Below are 14659 nucleotides of genomic sequence, written 5' to 3'. Positions count from 1 at the left end.
GCAGATGTCAAGGCAATAAACAACTATTTTACTTTTAAAAGACAACTGAAGGCGGACCTCTTTTAGGGAAGTTTTTAATGTCTGATGCTGTATTGTTTTTAATATTCAGTTGGAAGCTGCCCAGAGTGGTGGGGAAACACAGCCAGATGAGCGGGGTATAAATAATAAATTATTATTATTATTATATAATGTACGTTTTGTTTTGTTTTGTTTTGTTTTGTTTTGTTTTGTTTTGTTTTGTTTTGTTTTGTTTTGTTTTGTTTTGTTTTGTACACTGCCCTTCATCCGTAGAACTCAGGATGGTTCACAACATAAAATTACAATATAAAAAACATATAATAAAGATAAGAACAAAAGCAAACTGATAATTCCCCCCCCCCCAACAAATTTAAAAGCACATTGTATGTCAATCAGCCCAAGGCCTCGTTGAAAAGAAACATTTTCACCTGGCACTGAAAGGTGTATAATGAAGGCGCCAGCCAAACCTCCCTGGTTGCCAGCAGAATGCTAATGGCACACAGCTCTACTTCTCCTTATATCTGCAGGTGTGGCAGTGGAAGTGCTGGACCATTGTCTTGTCTTGGAAATTGACTGGATGAGAGCCAATTAACTGAAGCTCAGCTCAGATAAGACTAAGGCACTGCTGGTGGGTGGTTCCCTAGACAGGATGACTAGGAGGTTGCCTGCTCTTGATGGGGTTACACTGCCTGAAATTGTTCTTAACCTGAGGTACCACTTTAGCTAATGGGGCCTCCCACTGCTGTCGCACCGCCATCATGCGATTTCTGTTCTCATCCTGAAGCAAAGGTCTTAACCTATTTCTGGGTTAGCGGAGTCTGTAACCTGAAGTGTCTGTAACCCGAGGTACCACTGTAGTCTAAATTCTGTCACCTATGCTCTGGTAACCTCTAGGTTAGATTACTGCAAAGCATTAAATGTGGGGCTGCCCGTGAAGAAGCTTAGGAAATCTCATCTGGTGCAGAATTCAGTAGCCAGGTTGCTTGCCACAGCAAGACATTTTGAGCAATATAGCACTGATCCTGGCCTCACTGCATTGGCTGCCAATTAGTTTGCAGCCCCAGTTCAAAGGGCTGGTTTTGAGCTGCTCTGAAAACCTCTTGCCTGAAACCCTAGAGAACCTCTGTCAGTCAGAGTAGGCAATACTAGATGGACCCATGAGTCTGACTCAGTATAAGGCAGCTTCCTATCGTTGATGATCGTAAGCGAGTCTCATAAGCAACTCTTGGACAAGTCTGACTTAGTTTAATGAGGCTTACTCCCAGGTAAATGGATATAGAATTGTAGCCGCAAGAGCTTTAGTTGTTAAAAAATATATATGACAAATTTCATTATTTGCAAAAAAGGATTGGAGTGGCTGGACTGTTAAGACAATTAAAATCTAAAACTATTGTTGGTGGGAAGGGGGAATGAAGATAAGCTTTCCTGTACTGTTCTTCACCGCAAAATATGTTGGACAGATTCCCTGAGCCAGTTTTTCCACAAAGGGCATCCAAAAAGCTAAGTCAAATAGAGTTCTTAGTCAAATCTTGGGTGCCTTTCAGTGGAAAGGTGGAATATAAGCATCTTCATAAGCAAGAAATATATGAGATGAACTTCTGCCACTAATACAAAAATAATAAATTAAGTTTCCAGCTCTAGGCATCAGCTTTTAAAGACCTTGAAATATACTCGGAGTCGCAAAGTGATTTCATGCTCTTTATTCAGCTCATAGTGGTGAGGAGGAATGAATGAAAGTCCCCTCAAAGTATCTGCCTTATATACATTATTTACACAATGGGCTGCACATGATTGGCTAATTCCGGAATTGTACTGTAAACCAATCAGGTTGTGGATTCACTTCAATCTGGAGCATGATTGGGTGGTTCCTGCCAACCAATCATACTGCTGCATTGTTCTAGGACCAATCAGACTGCTGCATTCTGAATCCTATTGTTCTAGGACCAATCAGACTGCTGCAGTTTGGATCCTATTCGACTCAGTACATAACACCCCTCCCCTCTAAGTTCCAGTCCTGCCCGGGAGGTCGCATTCATAGTCCTCAAGGTACGCTGGCGGCCTACGTGTGCGTTGCGGCCTGGGGTGTTCCCTGGTCCGGGGTTCTGGTTCTGGCTCGTGTTCCAAGGATGCTGGCTGTGATGGGGCTGTTTGGTCTGGCGCAACCGGCTCGCTCAGTCGTGGTTCTGGTTCCGGTGTCCTTTCGGCCTCCCGGGACCTCTCTGTATTTACTGGTTCTGCCTCTCCTGCTGGCCCCTGCTGCTCTATGGGCCTCACTGCCCCACTGTTCCCCTGGGACTCCTCTGACCTGTCCTCCTCCTCCTGGTTTTCTCCCGGGAATCGTCGCCGTATCTGGTCACAGTGGCGGCGCCAGCATTGCCCCCCATCCGTTAGCACCTCGTACGACACGGGGCCAGTGACCCTGGTGACTGTGGCGGGTACCCATGCAGGGCCTGCCCCAAAATTCTTTGCGTACACTGGGTCCTGGGCCTCGAAGGTCCGGGGGTTCCTGCCTTCCCCCACCCCTACCTCATCCTGAGCTCTATCGGGGTGAAGGCGGTCCAATCTGATTGCAAGGCGCCGACCCATTAGTAGTTCAGCGGGGCTCCGGCCAGTCGTTGAGCTGGGGGTGCTGTGCTGTGCTAGAAGGAATGTGGCAAGGCGGTACTCCCAATCCCCTTGTGTCATGCGGCGAAGGGTGTCCTTGGTGGTCCGCACCATGCGTTCTGCTTGGCCATTGGTGGCAGGGTGGAATGGCGCCGAACGGATGTGGCGGATGGCGTTCTGCGCTGTGAAGGTTTGGAATTCTCCTGACGTAAATGCAGTCCCGTTGTCTGAGACGAGAGTGTCAGGGAGCCCGTGCGTTGCAAACAGCCTGCGTAGTACCCGGATGGCTGCGGATGTAGAAGTGGATGGTACCAGTGCGACTTCCAGCCATTTGGTGTAGGAGTCCACCACTATGAAGAATGTTTTCCCCTGAAAGGGGCCAGCGAAGTCCACATGCAGGCGTGACCATGGTGCTCGGGCAGACTCCCAGGACTGGACTGGGGCCCTTGGGGGATCTGGGCGGGATTCTTGGCAGGCCTGGCAGTGTTTGACCCAGGCCTCTATCTCTCCGTCGATCCCCGGCCACCACACATAACTCCTGGCAAGGGCCTTCATTCTTACTACCCCTGGGTGTGTCTCGTGTAGGGCTGTGAGGACCCTTTTGCGGAGGGGCTGGGGAACAACGACCCTGCTTCCCCATAACAGGCACCCCTTGTGGGCCGACAGTTCATGTTTGCGGGTTGCGTAGCTGGCGAATTCTGGCCCGGGGCTGCTGCTGGGCCATCCCCTCCACACCCAGTCCAGGACCCGGGAGATGACCCTATCTTTCTTGGAATGGTGTGCAACTTCTTGTGCCTGAATGGGGCGGTCGGGAAGCAGCTCCAGGCTCATAACCTCTTGTGCAGGTGCCGGGTCGGGGCCTGTTTCTGGTAGTGGTAGCCTGCTGAGGGCGTCCGCATGGCCCATCGCCTTCCCAGGGCGGTGAATCAGTGCATACTGGTAGCTGGCAAGGAAAATTGACCACCTGAGGGCACGAGGAGACAGCACTTGGGGGGTCTGCTTTTCGGGGGCAAACAAGCCAAGCAACGGTTTGTGGTCAGTCACCACGGTGAAGGGCCGCCCATACAAGAAATCATGGAATTTTTTTACTCCCTTCACGATTGCCAGGCCCTCCTTGTCGATTTGTGAGTAGTTCCGCTCGGTTGCGTTGAGTGTCTGGGAAAAGTATGCCACCGGTACCTCTCTTCCATCTGGGAGTTGGTGTCCCAGGACAGCGCCAATGCCATAGGGTGAGGCGTCGCATGCTAGCACCACCGGCAGCCTCTCGTCGAAGTGTGCCAAGACCGAGTTTGAGACAAGCAAGTCCTTGACTGCCTGGAATGCGGCCTCCTGGCGATGGCCCCACACCCAAGGGGCCCGCTTGTCCAGGAGTCTGTGTAGGGGCTCCGCTACCGCCGCCTTGTGGGGAAGGAAGGAATGGTAAAAGTTCAATAGTCCCAAGAAGGCCTGAAGTTCAGTCTTGTTCCTGGGCGCTGGGGCATCACAAATGGCCCGTACCTTGTCCCCAGTCGGGTGGACCCCTTCTGCGTCCACCATGAATCCCAGAAAGTCCACCTGGGGCACTCCTAGTAGACATTTTTCCCGCTTTACCTTGAGACCCGCTGTCTGGAAACGGTGCAGAACGGTGCGGAGGCGGTCCTCAAACTCCTCTGGTGTGGGCCCGGCAATCAACACATCATCGAAGAAGGGGGTGACGCCAGGAATCCCTTTAAGGAGAGAGTCCATTAGATTCTGGAATATGCCTGGTGCCACGCTGACACCGAATTGCAGCCGCTTTACCCTGAATGCTCCTCTGTGCGTCACAATCGTCTGTGCCTCTGCTGTTGCCTCATCTACTGGCAGCTGTTGATATGCTTGGGCCAAGTCCAGCTTGCCAAAAATTTTCGACCCAGCCAGGGTGGCAAGGACATGGCTGACCACTGGCACTGGGTATGCATGGGCCGTGAGGGCCTTGTTTATGGTACATTTGTAGTCTGCGCAGATGCGGACTGAGCCATTAGGCTTGACAGGTGTGACGATTGGGGTTTCCCAGGGGGCATTAGGTACTGGTTCCAGCACTCCTTGCTCCACAAGCCGGTCCAATTCCTCGTCTATACGGGGTTTCAGAGCGAACGGGACCCGGCGGGCCTTGAGCCTGACTGGTCGTACTGCGGGGTCAAGCTGTAGAGCAATGGGGGGGCCCGTATACTGTCCCAATTTCCCATCGAAAACCCCCGGAAATTCCTTGCATATGGCGTCCACGTCCACTTGTAAGCTAGTGTGGTTCACCCCGGTGACAGCTAGCCCCAGTGGTCCAAACCATGCCAATCCCAGTAAGCTAATGTAGGGGCCCTTGACCACAAGCAAGTCCAGTTGCCGCGTCCGCCCTCGGTATTGCACCCTGAAGGTCCCCACCCCCATTGTGGGGACCTTACGTTTCTGGAAGTCCCGGAGGGTGAATGGGGCCGGCCTGAGTTTGGGACCCCCAGTAGGACACAGTTTCCTTAAGGTCCTTGCCGAGATTATGGATAGAGTTGAACCCGTGTCAAGCTCCATGCGGCATGGGGCCCCCTCTATCTGTACCTCTACATAAATTTTCTCTATGTTGGGGTGGGGCAACTGGTATACCTGGAAGTCCGTGAGCTCTGTCGAGTTGCCTTGGTGCGTTGGGCCCCGGGACCTGGGGTTCTTGGATTGGTCGTCTGATGCCTGGTGTCGGGTGGGCCGAGCCCGACACACCCGGGCGATGTGTCCCGATTTTCTGCACTGTCTGCACTCTGCATTGCGGAAACGGCAGGTCCTCCTCTCATGACTTTCTCCACAGCTTGCGCAGTTCCCTCCTTCTCGTCGAGGCAGCTGTGGTATGTGGGCTGCTTGAGTGCGCTGCTGTACTCGGTGCACCTCCTCCCTGTCAGATCCTGAGTCGTCGGTGAGGTCTTCATGGTGGACCCTCGGTTGGGACGGCTGGCTCGGCCGTGCCTCTTGTGTCGACCTCTCGGCAGCTTCCGTTGCCAGGGCCTCCTCCAGAGCGACCTGGAACGTTAGGTTCTTCTTAGCGTAGAGGCGTCGTTGCAGCTTCTCATCCCTCAGGCCACCGACGAGGCGGTCACGAAGCATGTTCTCCAGCTCTGAGAAGTTGCAGAACCGGGCGGCTTGGCGGAGAGAGGTCACAAACCCAGTTATGGTTTCCCCAGGGGCTTGCCGCTTTGCGTAGAAGGCATTTCGACGAGCCACCACTGAGGGCTGTGGCGAAAAGTGCCCCTTCAGCTGTTCCATTATTGTTTTGTATGGAACAGTAGCAACGTCTTCAGGCGCAAGGAGAGCCCGGGCGATTTCAAATGTCTCCTCTCCGCAGATGCTGAAGAATATTGCCCTCTTCTTGGCGTCTTCATCATCGGTGACCCCTTTGGCTTCTAGGAGGAAGGTGAAACGGGAGGCGTACGCTTCCCAGTCTCCAGATGCTGGGTTGAACGGCGAGAAGTTGCTGTCAGTTGCCATTCTGAGTTCCTTGTGTCCCGGAGCTGAAGCCTGGATACACGGTGCGAGGCAGCGGTGCGGCAGGTGGCGGTGCTGCGGTGCTGTGTGTGGCAGTCAGCTCAGCGGGATCCCATCCTCGTCGCCAGTGAAATATACTCGGAGTCGCAAAGTGATTTCATGCTCTTTATTCAGCTCATAGTGGTGAGGAGGAATGAATGAAAGTCCCCTCAAAGTATCTGCCTTATATACATTATTTACACAATGGGCTGCACATGATTGGCTAATTCCGGAATTGTACTGTAAACCAATCAGGTTGTGGATTCACTTCAATCTGGAGCATGATTGGGTGGTTCCTGCCAACCAATCATACTGCTGCATTGTTCTAGGACCAATCAGACTGCTGCATTCTGAATCCTATTGTTCTAGGACCAATCAGACTGCTGCAGTTTGGATCCTATTCGACTCAGTACATAACAGACCTATAATGTTGAATTGATTTGCTAACAAAAATACACAATTTGTTTTACTAGAGCTAGCCTCATTACTCTAGGATCCAAAATTATTTATTTATACTTATTCATTTATGCAATATACACTTCGCCTCCCCACCCACCCATCCAGATAGCACTCATCTGGGGGAGGACTGTAAGTGGGTTCAGCCAAATATGCTTGCAATCCCTTTTCAGACCTTCTCACTTAACACAGAAGGTTGGGGGGCACACACAGTTGGCTTGCACCATCCTGCTCCCTCTCCACCCGTAAAATTCACAGAACATGACAAGGAGGTCATCTTGAATCCCAATTTTGTCTTTGGTGGCACTGTCATAGAATCATAGAATCTTAGAGTTGTAAGTGCAGAACCTGACATTTGTCCCTATTAAAATTTATCTGTCATCTGCAGATTCGATGAGCATCCCCTCAATACCTTCATCCAAGTAATTTATAAAGATGTTGAACAACAATGAGCCCAGGACCAGGGCAGTCTTTACCCAGGGGTGCAAGGGGTGCGGGGCACCTGGTCACTGAATTCTGGGGAGCGCCAGGCACCCACCGCTGAAGCCGCCAAAGCTCTTAACTATCTACCTGTTCTGAAATAATCAATAATTTTGATCAAGCTAGAAAAACAAAATACATATATACCTAGGCATTACCAAAATGTATACCTTTTTTAAAAAAATAATTTTTATTGATTTTAACATATAAATTATAAAATGTACCACAAAACTTATCACTTATACAATCTTTTTAGACTTCTGATGATCCACCGTTTTAACCACTTCTTATGCATTTCTTAACTTTACATTGCCTTTACATCTCTTAACAAATCATCCTTCCCCTTCTCCATTTTTGCAATACTTCCAATAACACTCCTCACAAAACTTCTTGCAAACCTACAAACGTCATCAGATCTTCACAAATGCTTTTCAAATAGTCTGTAAATTTACTCCAGTCTTCCGTGAATTTCTGGTCTCGCCGGTTTCGAATCCTTCCTGTTAGTTTATCTAATTCTGCATAGTCCATTAACTTCATCCTCCATTCTTCAATCGCCGGTAATTCTTCTTGCTTCCATTTTACCAAAATGTATACCTACTGTTTCACTAAAGGACTTTCGACTTTGTGCACTCATTTACCAAAAACGCGCCGTCGCCACGCTTGTCATTCACATCGGCGGCGTTTGTCAGACTTGGGGGCACTGGGCGGATCTTGGCACTCCGGGGGCACATATACTAAAGACTCCCCTGCCCGGGACAGAACCCTGAGGTACCCCACTTGTCACTTTTCCCCAGGATGATGAGGAACCATTAGTGAGCCGTCTTTGGGTTTAGTCAGTCAACCAGCTACAAATCCATCTAAGTTACTTCGGCCAGCCCACATTTTAGAGCTGCTCCACTTTGTCAAAAGCCTGACTGCAATTATGATACATTACTCTCAGTCTGATTCAATATAAGGCAGCTTCCGATGCTCGTACGAAAGCTAATTTCATGGGTGGCAGGCCCATGGGCTTTCCAAAAGCCTCTAACTAGCTCTGCTCCCAGAAACACAATATTGGGTTAGGTGAGGGATGGGGAACCTGGGGCACTCCAGTTATGGTCAGACTACAGCTCCCATCATCCCTGGAGCTTTGGCCATTCTGGCTGAGCTGATGGGAACTTGAGTCTAATGACATCTGGAGACCCACAGGTTCCCCACTGCTGGTGAACCCTTCATCTGACCCAGCAGGACTGTTCTTATATTCCTAAACTAGCCTTCCAGCTAGCATTCGTCACTCTGTTCCTACAGTAGCCTCTTGGCTAGAGCTTCCCAAATACAGTACAAAACAGACGCATGCACCCTCATCATTCCATGTAACGACATGCAGTTTGCCTGCCTTTTTTTTTCAGGCAAAGACGTGCTGCCCACGGGGCGAACATCCGAAGTGGCTCTTAGACGCGGTCCGTGTTATCTCCTCCACCTGGGATGAGCCCCCTGAGACCGTCCTCTCGGAAAGGCTTCCTGTCTATCCTCCCCTTTGCTTGCTGGCAGGAAGAGGGAAAGAGTCATTTGTTACAGGTCTGTGAGACCTCAGCGTCACTCGCCTGCCAATGAAGAAAGGGGATGTGGGAGGAGAGGCAGGGGTCTGGCCATTCGCTGCCTCCTTACTCCACGGGGAAATAAGCGAGCAAGGAACATCTGCTTACTCTTATATATATATCCACTGATTAAAGCCAAGGCAGACTGTGCAGTTGTGTGTGTGTGTGTGTGTGTGTGTGAGAGAGAGAGAGAGAGAGAGAGAGAGAGGACTGTTCTTTCCTTTCTCCACTTGCATGCTGGAGTAATTCATGTCACAACTTAGTCCCTGCAGATCTTTTTTTCTTTAAAGTATTATTAAATGAACTACAGACTGGAATTGCTGGCAAATTTCAGAAATATTGGCTGGGTGATCTCCAACTAAGTCATACTCATGACTTCAAGGGCGGTTTACTCTGAGTATGATTTAACATAATAAGAGCTTGCAGGATCAGGCCAACAGCCCATCTAGTCCAGCACCCTGTGCAAGGTCAAAATCTGATGCTGTCCACCTCTTAACTTCCAATTCACTGCATCATAGTTGTCCTCAGTGCCCAGGGCAGTGGAACCAGTTTCATAGCCCTAAATCCACCGCTCTTCCATCTTGTAAAGGGTAAAGGGACCCCTGACCATTAGGTCCAGTCGTGGCTGACTCTGGGGTTGTGGCACTCATCTCTTTATTAGCCGAGGGAGCCGGCGTACAGCTTCCAGGTCATGTGGCCAGCATGACTAAGCCGCTTCTGGCGAACCAGAGCAGCGCATGGAAACGCCATTTACCTTCCAGCCGGAGCGGTACCTATTTATCTACTTGCACCTTGATGTGCTTTCGAACTGCTAGGCTGGCAGGAGCAGGGACCGAGCAACGGGAGCTCACCCCGTCACGGGGATTCGAACCGCCAACCTTCTGATCAGCAAGCCCTAGGCTCTGTGGTTTAACCAACAGCGCCACCCGTGTCCCTCCTTCCATCTTGTGGTTTCCAGCAATTGGTATTTAAAAGCACTGCTGCCTCTAGCATCATGGCTAGTAGCCTTTAATAGCCTTCCTTGAATCCACCTTTAAAATCCATTTGATTGATGGCCGTCACTGCCTTCTGAGAATAAAGAGAATAAAGCAATAACATTATCAGCAAAAACAGCTACAAACAACTATTTAAGACAGGGAAAAGTAAAATAAAATCAGCAATAAACTAAAAACAGATATAAAAGTATACACTGACATTCCGCATGTTTGGGAAGGCTTGTCTCCACAGAAATGCTTTTTTGCAGATGCTGAAAAGAGTGCAGAGAAGGTGTCTGCTTGATGTCAATAGGCAGGGAGTTCCAAAGTATAGGTGCTGCCACACTAAAATACGGCTCTCTTACAAACGCAGAATGGGTATAATGCGGATATGTGGCACCTGCAGCCATATCAGTTCTTGGCAAAATAATAATGCATTGGTGGTTGATTTATACTGGACCGTTTGCATGTCATTTTATTCGTTGTTCTACCATGCTTCCCCAGTGCTATCACATTATCACTGTCTGGAGGGGCTATAGCACAACAGAAGCAGAAGGGAACCCCCAGAGCTTTTGTGGTGTGAAAATTTGTGTGCATTCAACAGGAAGTTACAGGATATGCACTGATTGGAAATGAACTGGTGCAGCCCCCCAAAAACCCATTGCAGGCGCAAGTAGCATTAAAAGGAAGGTTGTGTATGAATGCCCCGCAGGTGTCATGAGCACAAATCATCATGGAAGCATAATTAAAAGGCCATACTGAGTAGGGGTAGGGACGAAATTTGATGCGGTTTGCATTTAAAGCCAAGCATATCAAATTGGCACTTTCTGAAACAATTCCAAACCAAAACATAGCCAGCTTTCAAAATTCACACTTATCCAAATTTTGTAGTGTAGTTGTCCAGCCAACCACTGTTTTTCTTTATAAAAAAATATGCATGCATTAGGTAAAGTGGATATAAAGATGCACACATTAGTGAAAATGTGGAGAATTTTCCCTAAAGTACTGAATAATTTTCACGAGCATTTTACAGAAGAAATTCAGCAAATTGCCGCAGAAATGTGGAGAGTCCAATTTAAGATGGGGATAATGAGGAACCAAGGGGACCGAAAGTGACACATCCTTTCGTCTGTAATCTGGAGGGGCCCGAAATCGAAGTTGAATAGATTTTCTGCCCAGTGCCTTAGTCCTCACTTTCCCTGCCTTGATGTAAAATCACAGCCTACATGCAGCTCTCAAATTAGCAATCAGTCAGCGGAGCTAAGAGCATCCAAAAGATTTAGCAAATTTGTGGCAGCTGTTTTCTCATTAGGAAGGATCTCAGAAACATGAGTCAGCCCTTCCTACAACTTTTGATTTCCCCGATCCTTAAAAAAAAAAAAAAAAACAAGCATTGTTTAACTATAAAGAAGTTCCTATGCACTTGCCTGGTGGCTGTGAGCTTTCCCCAAGTTTCCTCTCTGAGTGGTTTCCAGTCGACGGAATAACCTAAGGCAGTGGAATAGTACTGCTACTCTATAAATGTTTTAAGCCACTGAAGCTGGTAGTGTATACCCTTATTTGAATTAAATTACCTCTTTAAGAGAGTCTTTTAAACTGGATGACTTCATGTAACTCATTACGTTTAAGAGGTGGTTTAGCATGGCATGGTGTGTGTTTTTTCAAAAAGAATAATCTATTACATTACCGGGCAATTTGTTAGGCCTCTTAAAACAAAATGCAATTAGCAAGAAGGAACTCTGCCAACGCCCTCCCCTTATGAGACTCGGTGAGGAAGGGACCGCTTCCCTGCCTCTTCTGTTGACTGATTGATTTTGAAATATGTATATAAACACCATCTGATCAGCACCTGCTTTCAGGGCAACTTGCAAATCTGAGGGATCCATCTCTGCAAGAAAAGTTATAAAGTTATAAAGACGCACATGAACGAATGCAATACCACAGCACAGTAAAATGTAAAAACAGCAGAAAATTAAAAGCCGTACATGTAAAGCTTCCCCTCTGAAGAATGCTGGGAGTTGCGATTCACACACAAACCCCTCTCAGCCAGTGGCAGACTTTGGACTCTTGAATTGCAACGGCACCCTGTGTGACACTAAAATTTGGTGCGTGCCTCGCTTCTCATGCTCCATTTGACAGCATTGTGCAGTGCCCAGTGCAGCCAAACTGGTCATGCTGCCCTAAAACCACCCCTAACAGAGTTACAATTTCAAGTATCTTTATCAAACTACCATTCCATACCCATCAGCTGCCCTGGAAAAACTGGGACATCCCACAGGAGCCCGGCAGCCATTTGGGGCAACTTGCTCCCATGCAATTTCAGGCTGAGATCTCGCCCTGAAAAAAGCATGTTGTTTCCCCCCCCCCCCGGTCCATGATCTTGTGTGGCACCCCAAAATGCATGTTTTGGGGCACTGTGCCTGAAAAATGTGCCTTTTCCGGGTCCGAAGTCTCATGCAGGTCACAGGACTCACACGGGAGTTCGTACCCGGAAGACGGTGTCCCAGATTTGGGCTGTGTTGCATGGGAGGGTATGTAGTTACCAGGATTGTGTGGGGAATGCCATGCACTTTAAATATATGGGTTGTGTGTATGCAGCCCAAACAAAACCCAATATATTGGTCTTCAAGTGTCCAGATCCAGCAGCGGCAAACGGGCATAACTGCTAGTTACTTGGATGGAAACTGGGTACCGCAGGATGGCAGCAAGCTCAGAGATGCATGGTTGCACTGGCGGGAGCACCACCATAAATCGGGCGCTTCCACCAGTGTAATTCTGTGGTCCTGAACATGCTACTACCCCACTTCACCCCACCCAGGTAAGCAATTGTGGCCTTGGCCTTGACTCTGCCCCACCATGCCGCTGCTGCTCAGGTTTCGAACTTGTGGGTGTTGTTCAAAGTGGGAGGAGCATGGTAGCAGCAGGTGGGACTAGACCATCGGAAATAAAATTTACTGCATGCAATGCTGGATTTACGTACAGTGGTACCTCGGGTTAAGAACTTAAATTTGTTCTGGAGGTCCGTTCTTAACCTGAAACTGTTCTTAACCTGAAGCACCACTTTAGCTAATGGGGCCTCCCACTGCCGCCGCACCCGATTTCTGTTCTCATCCTGAAGCAAAGTTCTTAACCCGAGGTACTATTTCTGGGTTAGCGGACTCTGTAACCTGAAGCGTTTGTAACCTGAAGCGCCTGTAACCCGAGGTACCACTGTATAAGCTGAACAAGCTATAGCTTAGGGCCCCACTCTCTTGTGGGTCCAAAAAAAATTTAAAGGGGAAAAAACCAGGATGTACATTTCCAAAATATAAGATAAAATAAATATTACTTTGATAAAATAAATATTTTGTTATGTGCAAATGGCTTTAGATACCTATAAGGTCCATAAATTACCATATAGCGTATATTCAACACAAAAAAAGCAACAATTTGTTGTTGACAAAGGACAGCTGGACATATAAAGGGTCGCATTACCTTCAGTAGCTTGGGGCTTCATCAAACCTAAATCTGTCCCTGACTGCATGCTGTTCGTTGAAAGAAAATTCTATGAAAATGATGTATCATTGGTATCTAATACTGAGTAAAATTGCTAAAATGTACAAAACAAATTCTCAACTGTGTTGGAAATGTAAAGAGAAAGAGGGCACTTTTCACCATATGTGATGGACATGTACATTGGTAAAGGCTTTCTGGGAAATGATATATAATGATATATAATGAATTTAAGGAAATGTTTAAAAATACATTTGTTTAAAAAACCAGAAGCCTTTTTACTAGGTATTGTAGGTGAAGAGTTTCCAAGAGAAGATAAAAGACTTTTTATGCATGCAACAACAACAGTAGCGAGAATGCGACTAGCCCAGAGATGGAAGGAAGGAGAAATACCAACAAAAGAAGAATGGCAGATGAAACCGACGGAGTATGTGGAAATGGCGAAAATTGACGGGGAATATCCGAAACCAGGAAGATCAAGTATTTTCTAAAGACTGGAGTAAATTTGTAATTTACTTAAAAGACCACTGCAAACAGTTAAAATCTTTGGCAGGGATGTAAAGACACTTGTAATGTAGAATTGTTTTAATGGTAATTATGGTTATGGAATAGCTAGATAAGGGTAAATTTAATCTTAAAGATGGAACCCATGGAGGGAGGAAAGGCTGGTGCCCATAGAGACCATTGAGGTCAACAGTAAGTGGACCCAGAGCCAACTCATTCTACTTTTGTCCCCATCTTCTTCACTGCTGAGCTCTACAAAGGCAACACCACAGAGGGAGGTGAGGCAGAGTGCCATTTGCCCTAATGGGCCAAGCTGCACCGTCCTTGACACTTACCTACTCCAAACGTCCTTTTGGCATGTGGAAGAGGTCATGTGAAACTCCGTTCCCCTCCCCGCCAAAGCTATCCCTCTAAGTGGTTTCATGGTTGCAAGCCAAGCCAACAAAGTCTATATCTGGCCACAAGGATGTCAATTAATGCCAGTTATATTGTTAGGAATGTATGGATTTCAGTCACTGCTAATTCCACAGTCTTCTCCAAAGAGACAGCTTGTTAAGTGAGATGTGTTGGCCAAGAACATGAAATGTTGTGAATTGCTCCTCTCTAATGGCGTGAGAACCGGGATCCCGACGTTTTGTTTGTTCTGGTAGGGTAAGTTCTGCCTTTGGTGAGGGGGGGAACTCTGTCTTGCAGAGGCACTGCTAAAGTGATTAAAATCTGAATTTACACATGTCTGAGAAGCAAGATGTGTGTTCTGCTGGAGTGAATTAAGGCAAGCAGATTTCCAACGACACTTTGATAGCATGCCAGCTGCTCTCCAGCCATTCCTGACACCCTTCTTTATTTCAGATGTTAAAAAAAGCGGGAGAGAGAAAAGAATTGGCAATGCTTTTATTTAAATCCAATATCAGTCCATGCTGGTTGAAGTGTAATTGAATAGCTGTGCTTTTAAAAAGAAAAATGTCAGGGGGTAGCATGGCAGTAAGGAGTTTGTCAGTAGTCTTGTCCCCTGTAGACAGGGCCATGACTTGTAACTAAATG

The sequence above is a fragment of the Podarcis erhardii genome (assembly GCF_964252035.2).
Source record: "Podarcis erhardii genome assembly, chromosome: 3".
NCBI lineage: Eukaryota > Metazoa > Chordata > Lepidosauria > Squamata > Lacertidae > Podarcis > Podarcis erhardii.
The sequence above is the reverse complement of the archived record's forward strand: the minus strand, read 5'-3'. Positions refer to the sequence as shown.